Here is a 6,518-nt window from a genome sequence, read left to right on the forward strand (position 1 = left end):
AGCTGCAGAATATTTTCATTTTTTTTTTCTTCTTCTGACACCTCTCTCTCTAGGCACCTCAGGGAGGGCCTGGTGTGCCCTCTTTCCTTCCAGTCTGAAGTGGTGTTCTGAGGGCGCGTGACCTTGAAGGGCAGCCACTTGTCAGGTCAGCGTCACCCTCTGGTCTGAACCCACCTCTGACGTAGGAGACAGCTGCTCGGAGTGAGCAGGAAGGAGCATGTTGAGGAAAAGCGAGGAGTTAACTGGGATACATGACTGAACTATGACCTCATTAGCACTCTGCCTTCACTGAGCTAACTTGCTTCAGAATCCCTAAGGTCCAGTAGCCCTACAAAACCAATTTGCTTGCTGTCCTTCGACTAATTAAATAGCTAATTACTTCCGCTTAATCCTTGCCTAGTTCACTCCGTTAGCTCTTGTTGTGCCCCTGCCATCTACAGTTCCTTCCATGTCTTCCTCCAGGAAGACTCTCGACGGAACCCAGGCAGTACTGCCCTGAACGCAGAATTCAATGTAAACAAGCGTACATCCTGTGTTTTCTCATTCACTGTTTTATGTGTTTGCTTTATTTTCAAAAAGAGACACTTGCCATAACTTAAAAGTTTCTTAAAAACACAAACAAACAAAAACCTTCTGTTTTGTTTGGTTTTAAGACAGGGTTTCACATAGCTCAGGCTTTCCTCAAACTTATTATGTAACCAAAGTTGGCCTTGAACTCCTGATATTCCTCCTAAATGTGGAGGTTACAGACTTATGATACCATACTTGGCTATAACTCCTTTCTTGTTTGTTTTGAGACAAATTCTCTTTTTTCTTTTTTTAAGAATATTTATTTATTATGTATACAATATTCTGTCTGCGTGTATGCCTTCAGGCCAGAAGAGGGCACCAGACCCCATTACCGATGGTTTTGAGCCACCATGTGGTTGCTGGGAATTGAACTCAGGACCTTTGGAAGAGCAGGCAATGCTCTTAACCTCTGAGCCATCTCTCCAGCCCTGAGACAAATTCTCACTATATATTCCTGGCTGCCCTGGAACTTCCTATGTAGGCCAGGCTATTCTCAACCCCCCCAGAGATCTGTCTGCCTCTGCCTCCCAAGTGTTGGGCTAAAAGTGTACCCACCATCCTTCTAAAACCCCCAAGTTTCTACCTACTGACTTATTAGTATAGTGCAGTATATATACTGAATCCTTGTTAGCATTGTGGGGTAGACCCCAGATAAGACTGCTCAGACATGGGGGTAAGCCAATAGAAAGCCTTCATCAGTCAGCTGGCAACTCTACTGGTAATCAGGATCCCGGCATAGCCCTGAGCCTTTCTCAGGGTGAGTTTTTAAAGCATAAAAACAATATCCTGGTTGATATGCTTCAGTTAACAAGAACCGTTAGCCAGAAGCAGAACTACAGAAGCCAAAAAGCAAGGTTAGTGCATTTAGGGACTTTCCCAGAACTATGGGCTTTGATGGATTAGGCTCTGTTTTTCTTTTTGGCAGGTAAACAATCTGGTCTACATGCTGGATTTTATGATCTGAATGGTATTTCCATCATGGAGTCAGCTGTGCTAAGGACTGTGTTACGGTCCCCACTGGTCCGTCATAGAGTGGGTTGTACTACGGTCTGTGTGCCTATTGTTACGTTAGAAGAATGAAAACCAGTCTAAAGAAAGGCAAGGCAAATCAGGCTTGATTCTGCACACTTGGGATCTCAGAACTCAGGATGATTTTGAAGCCAGAGTAGGTTACATAGTGAGTTCGAGGCCATCCTGGCTACAGAGTAAGACATTGTCATAGAGAAAGGGGGAAAAAAAGAGGGAGAAAAGAAGGAAGAGAGAGAGAGTCTAGAGTTACCCAATTTATTTTTAATTTTTTATGTGTATAGGTGTTTTGGCCGAATGTATGTTTGTGCACACACACATGCACGTGTGTGCTTGGTGTCCTCAGAGGCCAGAAGGGGACATTAGGCTCTCAGATGGTTATGAGCTTCTGTGTAGATTCTGGGAATTGAACCCAGGTCCTCTGGAAAAGCAGCCAGGGCTCCTAAATGCTGACCCCCCACCTCCAACAATCTCTGGTTTTAAAGACAAGGTCTTATTAGTCCAAGCTTCCCTGAACCTTGAACTCCTGACCCTCCTACCTGGACCTCACAAGTGCTGGGAACACAAGTGATGTCACCATCTCCAGAAAGTTCCACTGTGTGCATAGGTGGCCTTTGTCACCAGTTCCCGCTCTTAGCTTCACTCTGAACTCCAGATGTGACAATGTTACTAAATCATTTCCTTTATTTCTTGTCTTTCTTGCTCTAACTAATAGTAACTAGCTAACCCCCAGCCCTTCCTCTTTCCAGCTGCCCAGAGGGTCAGTCTGGTTCTGTCCCTCACTCACCTCCACTCCTGAGCCAGGCCCCAGCACATGACTCCAGCTCAACCCCTGCCTCCATTCCTCAGGTTACTAAGCTATTTTGGGCAGTGGAGGGTGTGTGCTCCTCTCCTCCTCCTTGGGTCACAGCCCAGCTTAGCCATTCCTGGATGCCCATCACACCCAATGACCAAGCTCACACCCAATGGCAAGCTAAAACACTAGCTTCCATGTGCCCCTCAGCTGGGTTCAGTTTCTATCTCCTCCCTCTTCCTCCGCCTCAGATATAAAGTGCCTGTCCCAGATGCTGATTTCCTAGGCTTAGAAAACCAACTAACCAACAGACAGTAACAGCAAAAACCAATACTTAGGTGTTGGGTGTGTGATACAATTTTTTTAATATTTATTTATTTATTATGTATACAACATTCTTTCCAAGTATGCCTGCAGGCCAGAAGAGGGCACCAGACCTCATTACAGATGATTGTGAGCCACCATGTGGTTGCTGGTAATTGAACTCAGGACCTTTGGAAGAAGAGCAGGCAATGCTCTTAACCGCTGAGCCATCTCTCCAGCCCCACAATTTTTTTTCAATTCGTAATGATGTGGATTAAACCCAAGACTTCACACATGCTAGGCAAACATTGTATCACTAAAACAAACAAACAAAAAAAAAAAAACAAAAAAAACCCCCAACCATTTTCACATGTATTTATTTACTGACTTCTGTGTGTACTCATAAGCCTTCGAATGCACATGTGTGCTGCGCCATGGCCTGTGTGTGGGTGAGGGATGACAGCTTTCGGAAGTAGGTTCTCCTCTCCCACTGTATGCGTTCCAGGGATTAAACTTAGGTCATAAAACTTGGTGACAAGGGCTGGAGAGATGGCCCAGTGGTTAAGAGCACTATTCTTCCAGAGGTCCTGAGTTCAGTTCCCAGCAACCACATGATGACAACCATCTATACTGGGATCTGGTACCTTCTTCTGGCCTGCAGGCATCCATGCAGGCAGAATACTGTATACATAATAAGTAAACCTTTAAAAAATTAATAACAAGAATAGTAATTGTAGTAATTTTTAAAATATTTATTTATTTTTATTTCATGTGTATGAGTGTTTTCATGCATGTATGTAAATGCACCACATTTGTGTAGAGCCTGAAGAGGTCAGAAGACGTTGTTGAGGGCTGGAGAGATGGCTCAGTAGTTAAGAACACTGCCTGCTTTTCCAAAGGTCCTGAGTTCAATTCCCAGCAACCACATGGTGGCTCACAACCATCTGTAATGAGGTCTGGTGCCCTCTTCTGGCCTGCAGACATACATGGAAAGAATGTTGTATACATAATAAATAAATAAATAAATAAATATTTTAAAAATTGTAATGAGGGCACCAGACCATTAGTTTTTTTAGTTTTTTTTTTTGTTTTTTTTGTTTTTTGGTTTTTTTGAGACAGGGTTTCTCTGTGGCTTTGGAGCCTGTCCTGGAACTAGCTCTTGTAGACCAGGCTGGCCTCGAACTCACAGAGATCCGCCTGTCTCTGCCTCCCAAGTGCTGGGATTAAAGGCATGCGCCACCACCGCCTGGCATGGTTTAGTTTTTTAAAGACAGGGTTGCTCTGTGTAAAAGCTCTGGCTCTGGCTGTTGGGAGCTCACTCTGTAGACCATGTTGACCTTGAACTCACAGAGATCCACCTGCTTCTGCCTCCTGGGTTCTGGGGTTAAAGTTCACCACCACCTGGCATTATTTAGTTTTTATTGTTAACTTGACACAACCCAGAGTGATCTGGGAAGAGGGGAGGTACAAGAGCCCATGGAGACCAGATGTTGGGTCCCCTGAGACTGGAGGAATTGGGGGTGCTTATGTGTTGAAGCTTGCATGTGAAGGGCAGAGGACAACTTTCAGGACATGGTTCTCTCCTACCATGTGGCGCCCAGGAGTTGAACTCAGGTCCTTTACTTCTGCTGCTCAAATAATTGTTATAGCTGGGCGGTGGTGGCACACACCTTTACTCCCAGCACTCAGGAGGCAGAGGCAGATGGATCTCTGGGAGTTAGAGGCCAGCCTGGTCTACAGAGGGAGTTGGGAGTTCCAGGATGGCCTGGGCTACATTACATAGTGAGAACCTGTCTCAAAAAAGAAAGAAAGAGAGCGAGATGATTGCCTAGATAAGATTCACCTGAGAGCATGCCAAGGATTTTCTTTTTTCTTTTTTTTAATATTTATTTATTTATTATGTATACAATATTCTGTCTGTGTATATGCCTGCAGGCCAGAAGAGGCCAGCAGACCCCATTACAGATGGTTGTGAGCCACCATGTGGTTGCTGGGAATTGAACTCAGGACCTTTGGAAGAGCAGGCAATGCTCTTAACCAATGAGCCATCTCTCCAGCCCAAGGATTTTCTTTTTTCTTTTCTTTTTTTCTCCTCTTTTTTGGCTTTTTGAGACAGGGTTTCTCAGTAGCTATTGGAGCCAGCCAGTCCTGGCCTGGAACTTGCTCTGTAGATCAGGTTGGCCTCGAACTCACAGAGATCCACCTGCCTCTGCCTCCTGAGTGCCGGGATTAAAGCTGTGTGCCACCACCGCCCGGCCTTTCCTTCTTTTCAATTTAACTTAAAAATTTAATTTAATATTGCTATTGTTTTTTGAGTCAGGGTTTCTCTATGTAATAGTCCTGGCTGTCTTGGAACGTGCTTTGTTGACCAGGCTAGCCTCGAACTCTGAGATCCACCTACCTCTGCCTCCTAGTGCTGGGATTAATGGCATGCCTTTATTACCTTACATGTATTGTTTCACCTGCATATCTAGGTCTGCACCAAATGCATACCTGGTGACCAAAGAGGCCAGAAGCCTACCAAAATATCTGGAATTGGAGTTATAAACCGCTGTGAGTTGCTATGTGGGTGTTGGGAATTGGGTCCTTTGGAAGGGTAGCCAGCACTCTTAACCAGCTGAACCACCTCCCCAGCCCCAACACTTTCTCATTTGCTAATTGATGATTGATGTAGGAGGGCCCAGCCCACTGTGGGTGGTACCATCCCTAGGCAGGTGGTCCTGAGCTGGTTTAGAAATCTTAGTTCAGCTTGAGCTGCTTCAGCTTTCATCTCCCTGGCTCTGCGTTCCGGCTCGTGTGTGAGTTTCTGCTCTAACTTTAGTCGAAGAAGGATTGTGCCCTGGAAGTGTAAGATGAAATAAACCCTTGCCTCCCCTAGTCGTTTTTGGTAGTAACGAAAAGAAACTAGGCTAGACTGGGTCTCATTATTTAGCCCAGACGGTTCTCGAACACACAATCTTGCCTCAGTTTCCAGTGTGTAGGAATTTTAGGCATGATTCATGCCTGTCTCTGGCATGAATTTATAAGTTGTACTAATCTACCAAACTCCACTTTTCTTTATTCCTCCAGTTCCCTCCTACCAGTTGTCCCTAATTAACTGCCTTTTCCCCCTTTCCCTCCCTCCCTTCCTTCCTTCCTTCCTTCTTTCCTTTCTTCCTTCCTTCCTTCCCCTCCTCCTTCTTTACTTCCTTCCTCTCTTCCTCCCTCCTCTCCAGCGGGTGAAGGGGAGTTTGCCTTTACTGACCACTCTTTAAAGCGTTACTACCCTAACCGGCAGCGGGGTTCTTATGGAGTTGGTTGGTGTCCCTTCTGTTGGTCTTAGAGGCCTTCTTTCTCCAGCTGCCAGATGTCCTGCTTTTTGTGGGGCTTCCTGAAACAGGAGTCTTTCTTGGGATTTCTCTGTAATTTAGCCGTCTTGCTATTTTCTTTCCCCCCACTGGAGACTCGTTCTGGGGCTCTATATAAGCCTCAGGTCGCCATACACCGAGTTTTTCCTATCTGTAGAGGACTTGAGGGTGTGAGTGAGTGCGGTCGGGAGAAGTCTGCTCTGCTGGGGCAATGTGGGTTGTGTGGATTCTGGCCCGCAGCTTGGTCCTGAGTTTGGGAGTCCCCGGCGGATCAGACCCGAGTTCGTGCCATGGCCCTGTGGGGCCCTCTCGGGCCGCTAGGCTGCAGCGGCGAGCACGGCGAGCACGGCGCAGCCGGCGGGTGGAGCAGAGGAACCCGCGCTTGGCGAAGCAGCCCGGACTGCCCCGCTCGCCCTGGCGCGGGCGGAGGGAGCGAGGCCTGGGCAGTCGGTGCTGAGAGCGCCCTGAGGCCCGGCCCA

Source organism: Microtus pennsylvanicus, chromosome 20 (assembly GCF_037038515.1).
Source record: "Microtus pennsylvanicus isolate mMicPen1 chromosome 20, mMicPen1.hap1, whole genome shotgun sequence".
Classification (NCBI taxonomy): domain Eukaryota; kingdom Metazoa; phylum Chordata; class Mammalia; order Rodentia; family Cricetidae; genus Microtus; species Microtus pennsylvanicus.